This window comes from Capricornis sumatraensis, chromosome 10 (assembly GCF_032405125.1).
Source record: "Capricornis sumatraensis isolate serow.1 chromosome 10, serow.2, whole genome shotgun sequence".
Classification (NCBI taxonomy): domain Eukaryota; kingdom Metazoa; phylum Chordata; class Mammalia; order Artiodactyla; family Bovidae; genus Capricornis; species Capricornis sumatraensis.
Window position 1 is genome coordinate 28,360,440 of NC_091078.1, and position 12,452 is coordinate 28,372,891.

Consider the following 12,452-nt stretch of genomic DNA (forward strand, 5'->3'; position numbering starts at 1 on the left):
TGAGACTAATTTGTAAATGTTCCCATAATGCACTAATTCTGAAGGCACTCGCTGTCAGGGGAAAGTTTCTCCTGACCTCAGTTAATGACCTCCTTACATCGTGAAGCATGAAGATTGATAGATCTTGTAATTTTTATCCCCGTTAATTTAACTGCAGATGCTATTCTTAGGCAACTTGGTGATCACAAGATTTAAAATATTGATAAGCGTCTATAGGACGGCAGTAAAGAAAGAGAGGTTTTTAACAGACTGTGAAGGAACTTACAGCTTGTTAAAGGAAACTGGCTGCAGCTCAAAAATGCATGGGAAACTGACAGAGTGGGAAGCATTTAAGATAGAGTCAAGGAAATAAACCATAAAATTTATATTTATGAAGCCAGCAATGCCAAATGAGCAACAGGAACCAATGTGCCTGAGTGTGGAAGGGAAGACATATACAACAGCAGAGAAGCAAGGAAAATTAGAAAAATAAAAATGCACGTGTTCACTGCAGTATTTCACCACCTTGACATTTGCAGCTAAGGACTGTTGGGAATATTCCCATCTTGAAGGCAGTTCTGCCTGGGGTGGTGATGGACAGTCCGGTACCTGGGAATGGTATTTACTGGGGATTCCTATACTTCCCCCAAGACTCTGTTCCCCTAATTCTGCCACTACGCTGGCTCCTGGGACTTCTGTACATCACGACACCCAGTTGTCATGTAAGGAAATTCAACTGCACAACCTGCAGGGCTCTGAAATGTAACAGCCTCTGTGAGAAGAAGGTCACAGACTGTAAGAAAATGCATTTGGTGCAGAATGCATTTCTTTTAAGTATTCTCAGGTGTGTTGTTGTTCCCTTCAAGCTATAACCCAACCCTAACATACAGGGGTGTTATGACGCCCAGGCAAGAAACTAAAACATTTTTACAATTATCACTTAAATTCCTTGCCAGTCTACTGAGGCAGACATTATTATTTCTACTTCAGAGATGAAAAAAACAAAACAAAGAGAGTTTTAGCAATGGGACTAGCCAACAGAGTGGTAGGCAGTCACCACTGAAGCTGAGAGAAAAAGAACCTGTCCGTTATCATTATCACTAAAACTGTTACCCCTAGAACTTAAGAAAAAAGGGATTAAAAATGGTACCTTGGGGAACAAAGTACCTTGAGCTCTTCCTCCAACTGACTTTACTCTTTTCTATGGACTATTCCTTAACTATAGGGAAAGAAAAGTGGAAGAAAAATTATAAAATAAAATACGGAAGGGTGGGAGGAAAGATTGTTGACATCAAAGTCAAATGGTCAAGGGACTTCCCTGGTGACCTGGTGGTTAAGATTTTGCCTTCCAGTGCAGCGGATGCAGGTGTGATTCCTGGTTGGGGAACTGGATTCCACATGTCACAACTAAAGATGCCGCAAGCTGCAACTAAGACTCTTCACAGACAAAAAAATAAATAAAATATTTAATTTCTAAAAAGTCAAATGGTCCAGCTGGTAGTTAGAGAGCCCCAGCTCTGTATCATGGAAAGCTGTGTAACTGGAGCTCTTGGGGGACATGGTTCAGACCAGTTCATAAAAGAGGAAATAGAACAACCATATTCTGAAGGTAGGCACCATAACACAAAGGCAACAACACTGGGCAGAAAGACCAGCAGGCCATGATTCTAATCCCAGTTCTGCTACCTCTAAGGTCTGAGTGACTGCAAGCACATGTTTAAGGTGCCTTCTGGATCTGAGGTTATTTGCCAAAGACTGGAAGTTCCCTTCCAGTCTGCCTGTGACCCCTCCAACTCTCTGTTCATAAGTGAAATACACTTAAACCAAATGGCCAAGAAGATTTGAGCTTTTAGAGAGAGTCTCCCTTCAGTGAACTGACAAATCGGCTTCCTATGGCTGCTGTTCAGTTTAGTTGCTCAACCGTGTCCAACTCTTTGTGACCCATTGGACTGCAGTATGCCAGGCTCCCATGTCCATCACCAACTCCCAGAGCTTACTCAAACTCATGTCCATTGAGTCAGTGATGCCATCCAACCATCTCATCCTCTGTCATCCCCTTCTCCTGCCTTCAATCTTTCCCAGCATCAGGGTCATTTCAAATGAATCAGCTCTTTGCATCAGGTGGCCAAAGTATTGCAGTTTCAGCTTCAACATCAGTCCTTCCAATAAAAACCTAGGATTGATCTCCTTTAAGATGGAATGGTTGGATCTCCTTGCTGTCCAAGGACTCTCAGGAGTCTTCTCCAACACCACACTTCAAAAGTATCAATTATTCAGTGCTCTGCTTTCTTCATAGTCCAACTCTCACAACCATACATGATGACTGGAAAAACCATAGCCTTCACTAGACAGACCTTTGTTGGCAAAGTAACATTTCTGCTTTTTAATATGCTGTCTAGGTTGGTCATAACTTTCCTTCCAAGGAGGAAGCGTCTTTGAACTTCATGGCTGCAGTCACCATCTGCAGTGATTTTGGAGCTCAAAAAAATAAAGTATCTCACTGTTTTCATTGTTTCCCCATCTATTTGCCATGAAGTCATGGGACCAGATGCCATGATCTTCGTTTTCTGAATGTTGAGTTTAAGCCAACTTTTTCATTCTCCTCTTTCCCCTTCATCAAGAGGCTCTTTAGATCTTCTTCACTTTTTGCCCTAAGGGTGGTGTCATCTGCATATCTGAGGTTATTGATATTTCTCCTGGCAATCTTGATTCCAGCTTGTGCTTCTTCCAGTCCAGCATTTCTCATGATGTACTCTGCATATAAGTTAAATAAGCAGGGTGACAATATACAGCCTTGACATACTCCTTTTCCTATTTGGAACCAGTCTGTTGTTCTATGTCTAGCTGTTGCTTCCTGACCGGTATACAGTTTTCTCAGGAGGCAGGTCAGGTGGTCTGGTATTCCCATCTCTTTCAGAATTTTCCACAGTTTGTTGTGATCCACACAAAGGGTTTGGCATATTCAATAAAGCAGAAGCAGATTTTTTTTCTGGAACTCTCTTGCTTTTTCAATGATCCAGCGGATGTTGGCAATTTGATCTCCGGTTCCTCTGCCTTTTCTAAACCCAGCTTGAACATCTGGAAGTTCACAGTTCACAGTTGAAGCCTGGCTTGGAGCATTTGGAGCATTACTTTACTAGCATGTGCTTCTGCTGCTGCTGCTAAGTTGCTTCAGTCATGTCCGACTCTGTGCAACCCCATAGATGGCAGCCCACTAGGCTCTTTTCCCTGGGATTCTCCAGGCAAGAATACTTGCCATTTCCTTCTCAAATGCATGTGAGATGCAGTAGTTTGGGCATTCTTTGGCATTGTCTTTCTTTGGGATTGGAATGAAAACTGACCTTTTCCAGTCCTGTGGCCACTGCTGAGTTTTCCAAATTTGCTGGCATATTGAGTGCAGCACTTTCACAGCGTCATCTTTTAGAATTTGAAATAGCTCAACTGGAATTTCATCACCTCCACTAGCTTTGTTCATAGTGATGCTTCCTAAGGCCCACTTGCCTTCGCATTCCAGGATGTCTGGCTCTAGGTGAGTGATCACACCATCATGATTATCTGGATCATGAAGATCATTTTTGTACAGTTCTTCTGTGTTTTCTTGCCACCTCTTCTTAATATCTTCTGCTTCTGTCAGGTCCATACCATTTCTGTCCTTTATTGTGCCCGTCTTTAGATGAAATATTCCCTTGGTATCTCTAATTTTCTTGAAGAGATCTCTTGTCTTTCCCATTCTATTGTTTTCCTCTGTTGCTTTGCATTGATCACTGAGGAATGCTTTCTTATCTCTACTTGCTATTATTTGGAACTCTGCATTCAAATGGGTATATCTTTCCTTTTCTCCTTTGCCTTTTGCTTCTCTTCTTTTCACAAAATTGTGAGGCCTCCTCGGACAATCATTTTGCCTTTTTGCATTTCTTTTTCTTGTGGATGGCCTTGATCACTGCCTCCTGTACAATATCACGAACCTCCATCCATAGTTCTTCAAGCACTCTATCAGATCTAACCCCTTGAATCTATTTCTCACTTCCACTGTATAATAGTTAAGGATTTGATTTGGCTCATACTTGAATGATCTAGTGGTTTTCCCTGCTCTCTTCAATTTAAGTCTGAATTTGGCAATAAGGAGTTCATGATCTGAGCCACAGTCAGCTCCTGGTCTTGGTTTTGCTGACTGTATAGAGCTTCTCCATCTTTAGCTGCAAAGAATATAATCAATGTGATTTCGGTATTGACCATCTGGTGATGTCCATGTGTAGAGGCTTCTGTTGTGTTGTTGGAAGAGGGTGTTTGCTATGACCAGTGTGTTCTCTTGGCAAAACCCTATTAGCCTTTGCCCTGCTTCATCCTGTACTCCAAGGCCAAATATCTGTTACTCCAGGTATTTCTTGTCTTCCTACTTTTGCATTCCAGTCCCCTATAATGAAAAGGACATCTTTTTTGAGGTGAAGCTATACTCAGCAGTATGATAAGCCCCCTGGATTGCAACCAATATTTTCCATCTTTCTGAGTTCTCTAGTAACTGAGCTCCTCTCTCTCATGCCTCTGGGGCCATAGAAAGGGCTCAGGTTGAAAGTTTTCAAACTCCCTGAAATATCAGGACCAACATGCTACCACTTTGAAGAATTCTCTGAAATGCAAACCCTCTAATGCCATAATGGAGTCCAGGTAACTACTCCACATACCAGAAATCACAATAAATACAGTTGATGGACCATTCTTGTCAATCTCTTTTAAGTTCTGAATATCTTGGATTCAATATTAGAGGTTCCCTTTGTTCCCTTGTAAAGAGCCACTCCCTGACAAGCAGAGAGAAAAATTCGGTAGCATGTTTTTATAGAACATATCACCACAGCCTTATTATGAAGCTTGAAGCATTAGGTTTTTGAATATATATTTTAAATAAATAGAAAAGTAATGATGGGCTCCCAACAATTGTAAAATTAGAGGCTCCAACATTATTCCAACAGATGGCATCCTGCTTTGTGCTATCATGTTTGAGTTAGCAGCAGTCTTCATTATACAAAGATATTCTTCAATTGTGTGATCTTCATAATAGGGATTAAGGAAAGGATATAAATGCAGTAATTTAGCAGATCTTATTGTTGGAAAGTGCTCATTTACTTCTAACTTGCACCATGGCTCTGTTGCTTAAAAAATGTTTGCCTGCTGTTTTTTAGCAGCAGGGAGAACAAAACACATTGTTGTTAAGGTTGTTGATTCTAACTAGCTTTCATTAGGTATAAAAACCCATAAAGAATCAATAAATACTTGGTGTTTTTCTAAAGAGCATTCAAGGGTGGGGACAGTTAATGTGTTCATTGTGTCCAGACAGTCTTTGCCCAAGAGAAATAATGAGGGAAAAGATGAATAGAAAATGGAAAATACTCTCCATTAATAATGCTTTCCAAGCAATAAAGCATTTTAAGTCAATAACTTGCTTACTACTTAAAGGCCAGCACAATATTTTAAAAATTCCCTTATATAACTGGCCATCTATGTTTAATGGGATTTTCTGCACAAATATTACATAGTCCCTAATGGAGCCATTAGCTGTTCATGGCAACTGTCCATCTTGATTCTGTTCCTATAAGCTAGCCATACCCATCCCAGACCACAAGGCTAGTAGCCAATTAAAAAACTGCTGCGGCTTCTTCAGCTCTATCTCGGCACTGCCTATTGACCCTGCAAGGCCTACTACGATGCTACGAAATGCCAGGTGCTCAATAAATGTTTTGTGTATAGAAATGAATCCTCTCCAGTAACTCTAGTTTATCTTCTCAAAATTACTTACTGGTAGTGAAGCTGGATTCATAGGAACACTATCTGTGGAAGCTGGACTGAGACAATAAACTCACTGCTTATTTTTCTAATCATTTTTAAGATGACAGGTCCTTTCGAGGAATTAATGGAGGTAACGACCTCTTCCCCCAGAAACATTCACATGGACACATACACATTTGATTTTACACAAATCAAATACACATACACAAATCACATACACAATTTGGGGTGATTCCTTAAACCTTCTAAAGCATCATGGATTCCAGGTTAAGAATTCCTGACCCTCCAAAGCAATAAAGTAGTCATGGACCCCTAGTGGTCGTCCTGTGGTTAAGATTCCATGCTTCCAGTGTAAGGGACACAAGCTCCATCCTTGGTCAGGGAATTAAGATCCCACATGCCACCAGGCATAGCCAAATAAATTAATTAATTAAAGAGTTTATCCCCAAGCTCTCTTAAACAAAACAAAAGGTCATGAAAATGCCAGCAAGACATCAACTTGATTGATAAGTACTAGAATGTGTGCTTGTGCTGGGGCTAAGTCACTTCAATCATGTCTGACTCTGTGCAACTCTCTGGACTGTAGCCCACCAGGCTTCTCAGTCCATGGGATTCTCCAGGCAAGAATACTGGAGGGGGTTGCCATGCCCTCCTCCTCCTGGGGATCTTCCCCACCCAGGGATCGAACCTGTGTCTCTTATGTCTCCTGCACTGGCAGGCAAGTTCTTTACCACTAGCACCACCTGGGAAGCACTCACACTAGTTAGATATGAACAAATGACCAAAATCTCTATGGTGATATATAATGCAATTTTAAGAACATCCACTGTATAAATATTACAGGACATTCAAATTGTGGAGACGGATTGTTTGCTTCTCAAAATCATTTTTTCAATCTACCTAAGACAGCAAGCCTCCTGAAGCCAGGGGGTCCATGTCTTTAGTTACAGTTCCTGCCATTCAGTTGGCCTTTGGTAAGAATTTGTCGTGTGTCTTGAATAAATACATGGCTACCTTGCAGTTTCTGTGAATAGCTATGCTTCATTTGTGTTTGCATTTAGGTCATTAAAAGCTTGCATAGATATGCAAAAAGAAGCCTCTGTCAACTGAAGATTATTCAGAAAAGAAGATAAAGCGTATCTCAAATTATAATGTGAGTCAATGGGAAAAGTGATTTACTTTACGAAAATGAAATTTACACAAAACTAGTGCATAAATCAAGATCTACTCTCTCTCATGAATAATTTGAGTCACCTAGTATAATTTATAGCCTTTGTCATAAAACCAATTTAAAACCCTATTCCAACTTTAGTGTATCTTCTGTGAAAACTAGCACTAATCCTGATGCAGGAAACTTGCCTGAATTGAAAAAAAAAAAAATTCTGGAGTAAAGAATGTGAGCTCTTCAAACACCAGGCATTTTTCGCTTTGTCTTGCCTTTTTTTTTTTTTTTTTTTTTGCTGAGACAAATTTTGGAATTTGTTAGATCACTGTTATAAAGAATTCTCTTTATGTGAAGGTAATAGCTAATGAATGGCACAAACTAAGGAAACAAATACCATATTGAGGGAGATTACTTCATTCTTCTTCTGGAAATAGTAGAAAATTCCAATCTCCTGATTAGGGGGAAATATTCATGAGAAAGGATTGTTTTCTCACTCCAAGCAGGAATACCTTATTATGGCACAATCTCCTTTACCATTAAGCCTCTCAGCTGTGATGTGCCAAACTGATTATCCAGGAACTTAGCTTCCTCCATGCATTAATTAGCCTCCTAAGGCTGCTGTAACAAAACACCACAGACGGCGTGGCTTAAACAACAGAAATATATTTCCTTACAGTGCTGGGGACTGAAGTCCAAGATCAAGCTGTCAGCAAATCTGGCTTTACCTGAGGCCTCTTTGGTTCACAGATGGCCACCTTCTTACAGCCTCTTCACATATGTGTTCCTCTGTACACACACCCCCAGTGTCTCTTCCTCTTCTTATAAGGTCACTGATCCTACTGGATTAGGGCCCCGACCTAACGGCCCCATTCTATTGAAAACTCAATCACCTCTTTAAAGACTGCATCTCCAAGAATGAACTAATGCCATCTGCAGCAACATGGATGGACCTGGAGATTATCAGACTAAGTGAAGTAGTAAGTCAAACAGAGAATGACAAATATCACATGATATCACATATATGTGGAATCTAAAACAAAAAAGAAAAAAAATGTGTACAAATGAACTTACCCACAACTTGGTTACCAGGGGGAAAGGGTGGGCAGAGGAGGGACTGGGAGCTTGGGATTGAACACAGTGAAAAAAAGGGAAAAAATAGACTATTTCCAAATATAGTTACATTCTGAGGAAATGGGGGTTGAGACTTCAACATAGTGATTTCCGGGAAGGGCTCCAGAACCCAGCGATCTGACGGCTTGCCTTCTCATAGCCCTGCGTTCACTGACCACTCTAGATACATTTATTCTCATAGGATCAGGCTTGGAATCCCAAGACTTCTTTCTGACTCGAGGGCCCAAGTGTCTTTGATGCTATTACATGACCACCTCTCCTTACTTTTCTACTGCTGCCATAGTAATGAGGGACCAGGAAAGGGGTTCTTTGTAGAATCCTCAAGTGACTTCTTTCTTCTTGATTATGTGTCTATGTGTGTGTACTCTTCTTGAAATACAAAGCAAACCTCCAGTCCTTTGTTTGAATTTAAGCATCAGTAAATCAATGGCAATAATTCCACTTACATCTGTGTAGAATTTACATTAAGAGAACCATTGCAGAAGAAAGTCCAACAAAAGAGATTGAAAAGGGACAGCTAGAAGGAGGTATAGGAACTGTGAGAGAATGATGTTAATGGAAGAAAGGAGACTCAAATGTTGATGGAGGCTTTTAGGGATATTGACCAATAAAAGGTAAGAGAATGTGGAAATTAAGAAATCACTGATAATCTTAAGAATAGTTACAGTGGATTGATCTTTGGAAGCCAAACAATTGGTTGAGAATTTAATAAGAAGCAATGAACCAGAATAGTGAATATGGGACAAAGCAAGTAGCTTAGAGGTGGCTGGGGGAACGTGGAGGTCCGAGAAACAAGTTTGTAAGGATGGGTGAATATGGCCACGGACTAGGACGAGAAGGTAGAAAGAAATTGAGAATTAGACTGAAAGCAAATATAAGAAATTGCAGCAAGGCTTGGGGAGAAGAAATAGCATCCCAGGGATAAAGCACAGACAAGGAAGTATCAAGAAGTTGCTGGAAGATTTAGTACAAAAGAAAGCACACATTGTCCCTTAACAGGGCACATCAGGAGAGGATGATTGTCAACACGGCTAAAATGAGAGGCAGCTACACCTCCCATGGGGCTAGTAAACCCAGACAACCTCAGTGGTTCCCATCGGATGCCCATTTGAGATACATGACACGCTGCAGACGGTGGCTGGGAAAAGGAGGCCTTTGGAGAGCTGGGCTCATGTTCAAAAAATCATTTTGCTGAAAAATCAATTCAATGAAGAGTCAAGCTACCAAATTCATTTAAATTATGTTTCTCTTAACTGGAAGTTTACAGCAATTAGGACTGAGTGACGTTTAACAGAACTAGGGGAAGATTTGAAGATCTGGCGGAAGTTTGGGTTGACTGATTTTCATTTGTTCTTCATACCACCCTTTTAAGGAATATCTCATGTGTCAAAAGCAAAGTATCATGGGATGCTTTAATTAGGAACACAGGTAATATTCAAAAACGCATATGTAAATACCAGGAATCAAAATTTAAGGGTTTCCTATGGAGAATTTTACTGTGCCTACTCTTTTGCCCTATTTAAGACCCTTTGACAAATATATCAAATAGAATAGCCTACTTACCTTGTTTTTATAGCAATTAGTAGCCGAGGAAATGGCAAACCACTCCAGTATTCTTGCCTGGGAAATCCCATGGACAGAGGAGCTTGGCAGGCTACAATCCATGGGTTTGCAAAACTCAGACACTGCTGAGCAACTAAACAACAAGTCAAAATTTAGTATGTGGCATGAAAGAAAGTGGAAGTGAAGTTGCCCAGTCGTGTCCAACTCTTTGCAACCCCATGGACTGTAGCCTACTAGGCTCCTCTCTCCAGGCAAGAATACTGGAATGGGTTGCCATTACCTTCTCCAGGGGAGCTTCCCAACCCAGGGGTCGAACCTGGGTCTCCTGCATTGCAGGCAGATGCTTTAACCTCTGAGCCACCAGGGAAGCCCCTAGTATGTGGTATAGCTGCACTTAACTGCTTCAGAGTTACCTTCCCCCTGCCTTGCCCCAAAGTACATCCCCAAGATGAAAAGGGTCAAAGAACCTGTCTGCGACTGAGTAAAACTCAACATGGGGAACTGGCCCAGTTCTGCCTCTAAGACCTCTGCCATCATCTTCAAAAGCTAGAATTTGTTTATACATATGTCTGTCCATTGCTAAGTGCATAGCTGTGTTACTTGGGCTTTTATTGATGGTTGGAAGAGGCAAGTTCAAGATCTGCTGTAAGGGTACCAGGAACCTATGGAAGTATCAGCTCCATGGTCACTGGGGGACCTGTGATTCCAAGGTCAGGATGTGTAATCAGTTCCTTAGAAAACTGGCTCACTGGAGACAGAAAAGCCCTGTGCAAGAGGGATCACTTGGAACATTTTTAACTAACATATTAGCTGATTTCTCCATCACAATTTTGAATTTACATTAAATGTAGTTCAAATCTGAAGTCCTAATCACACGGTCCTATATAATAATCCTATCTAAACAGCCCTTGTTTTCGTTTCCATCCTTGAATGTTTCCAAATTCCATTTTCTGCAACTGTCAACAAGTCTATGCCTTTGGAATGCTTTACAGAGTAGCTAAACATTTATTTCCTAAAAGGCTGATACAGAATACACAAGTGCCAAGATAAATTTTAGTGGGGCCAGAAGCATACTTCTCTTTAATGAGAGAATAACAAATTGGATTATATAAGCATCTTTCTAGAGCCCTTTGGGGATGGAAGAGGGTATCCTCTGACCCATCCATATTAATCTACAGCCTCATAAGGAATCTGGTGCATGGCCCAGAGTCAGATTGCTGGGCCACATTCATGAAATCAGCCTCGTAGTATGTAGTTAGGACAGCTCTCCACAGTGGTTAAAAACTGGAGTCCCAAGTTCTGATCAATAATATGTTCAGATCACCTATTACTTAATATTTGAAAGTTATTTAATCTCTTTCTGCCTTTCTCTTTTATGAAATTAGGCAGGAGTTGGATGAACTTGTGTATGTGTAGTATATATACATACACTTGGCACATAACATACACTCAGTAAATGTTAGCATTTTGTACACAGTGGAAAGACGGCTCAGATAGTAAAGAATCTGCCTGCAGTGCAGGAGACCGAGGTTCGATCCCTGGGTCAGGAAGATTCCCTTGATGAGGGAATGGCTACCTACTTCAGTATTCCTGCCTAGAGAATTTCACAGACTGAGGAGCCAAAGAAAGGCAATGCCAAATAATGCTCAAACCACTGCACAATTGCACTCATCTCACACACTAGTAAAGTAATGCTCAAAATTCTACAAGTCAGGCTTCAGCAGTATGTGAACCGTGAACATCCAGATGCTCAAGCTGGTTTTAGAAAAGGCAGAGGAATCAGAGATCAAATTGCCAACATCTGCTGGATCATCAAAAAAGCAAGAGAGTTCCAGAAAATCATCTATTTCTGTTTTAATGACTATGCAAAGCCTTTGACTGTGTAGATCACAATAAACTGTGGAAGATTTTGAAAGAGAAGGGAATACCAGAACACCTGACCTGCCTCTTGAGAAATCTGTATGCAGGTCAGGAAGCAACAGTTAGAACTGGACATGGAACAACAGACTGCTTCCAAATAGGAAAAGGAGTACGTCAAGGTTGTATATTGTCACCCTGCTTATTTAACTTCTATGCAGAGTACATCATGAGAAACGCTGGGCTACAGGAAGCACAAGCTGGAAAAAAGATTGCCAGGAGAAATATCAATAACCTCAGATAAGCAGATGACACCCTTATGGCAGAAAGTGAAGAGGAACTAAAAAGCCTCTTGATGAAAGTAAAAGTGCAGAGTGAAAAAGTTGGCTTAAAGCTCAACATTCAGAAAACGAAGATCATGGCATCTGGTCCCATCACTTCATGGGAAATAGATGGGGAAACAGTGGAAACAGTGTCAGACTTTATTTTTTTGGACTCCAAAATCACTGCAGATGGTGACTGCAGCCATGAAATTAAAAGAGGCTTACTACTTGGAAGGAAAGTTATAACCAACCTAGATAGCATATTCAAAAGCAGAGACATTACTTTGCCGACTAAGGTCCATCTAGTCAAGGCTATGGTTTTTCCAGTGGTCATGTATGGATGTGAGAGTTGGACTGTGAAGAAAGCTGAGTGCCGAAGAATTGATGCTTTTGAACGGTGGTGTTGGAGAATACTCTTGAGAGTCCCTTGGACTGCAAGGAGATCCAACCAATCCATTCTAAAGGAGATCAGCCCTGGGTGTTCTTTGGAAGGAATGATGCTAAAGCTGAAACTGCAGTACTTTGGCCACTTCATGCAAAGAGTTGATTCATTGGAAAAGACTCTGATGCTGGGAGGGATTGGGGGCAGGAGGAGAAGGGGATGACAGAGGATGAGATGGCTGGATGGCATCACGGACTCGATGGACATGAGT

At 41.0% G+C, this 12,452-nt stretch overlaps 1 non-coding gene across 1 annotated transcript; it reads right to left on the reverse strand.

Moving 5' to 3' along the window:
• Positions 1-9,914: 9,914 nt before the first annotated feature.
• TRNAC-GCA (transfer RNA cysteine (anticodon GCA)) lies at positions 9,915-9,986 on the reverse strand. Its single transcript has one exon. It is a non-coding gene; the product is annotated as a tRNA-Cys (tRNA).
• Between the last annotated feature and the right edge of the window lie 2,466 nt (positions 9,987-12,452).